The following is a 1,057-nucleotide window of genomic DNA, read 5'->3' as shown; positions in this document are numbered from 1 at the left end:
GTATTTACACGCCTGGGGTGCTATTCTCGAGTATCGTTCTACTATTTTAGAACGCTAAAAATTTTAGAGCGGTCTTTTAGAACACTAAAATTTTTAGAACGCTATCGGTATTCTCGAGCACCGCTCTAAACGGCTTCGAATGATATAATAGCGTATTCGGTTATCCTGCACTGGTGCACTCCGATCTGCACCGACGCACGTCGGAGTGAGAAGAAAGAAATAAGAAGTAAGACGGAGCGATCGGAGTGCTCATGCTCCACTCCAGTGCAGGATAAACGAATGCACAATAGGATGGGAAATAATGCACCGTTTGTAGTGGGACGTTGCCGAGGTGTACTTTGAAGTTGGAGCGGTAAATACACCAATGCCGTGACGAGTACAGAATAAAGTAAACCGCGGGGGGTATGTTGGCTCACTAGAGCAAAGATATTATAAACGCAGATGCGGTGCGGGCTTAGTTGCCCGCCATAAATATAAACGGTGCGTGCGGCGAAAAAAGTCACTTCCCCTCTACAAACCGCCACCCGTAGGTAGCACCAGGGATGAGGTGGGAGATTGCTTATGCTGCGTATTTGATTTGGATCGACTTACTTCAGCGCGCCCTGTTTGCCTTATTGTTATTTTTCGGGAACTAAAAGGAAAGGTGGCTTACCTGCCACTAACTTGGTAAAACAGGGTACAATTTGATAAAGTCGGTAGAGAAGATCGGTGTTGGTAATAATTATACATAATAAAATAATAAATTAAGAAAAATGAATCAAATCTACTACTTTAAATTTAATTATTTAACTAAGCTTTGGCTTTAATGATTTTTTCAACTAGAAAATGTAATCATAATAAAGATAATTTTTTATTTATTATCTCCAGTTCTTAGAATAATATAATTATTAATTAATTTGTAATTAATACTGTGAATAATTATACCTAAATATTTTTATCCATGTTATTTAAATTGAAATTCATTATTGTGTTTTTAAAGATAAGGAGTTTATATAATAATAATTAGAGTATGATCTTCAATTCAATAGATTCTATATTAGGAGCTATTCAATATCAA

This window comes from Belonocnema kinseyi, chromosome 1, assembly GCF_010883055.1.
Source record: "Belonocnema kinseyi isolate 2016_QV_RU_SX_M_011 chromosome 1, B_treatae_v1, whole genome shotgun sequence".
NCBI classification, from domain to species: domain Eukaryota; kingdom Metazoa; phylum Arthropoda; class Insecta; order Hymenoptera; family Cynipidae; genus Belonocnema; species Belonocnema kinseyi.
Note: the sequence above shows the minus strand (reverse complement) of the source record.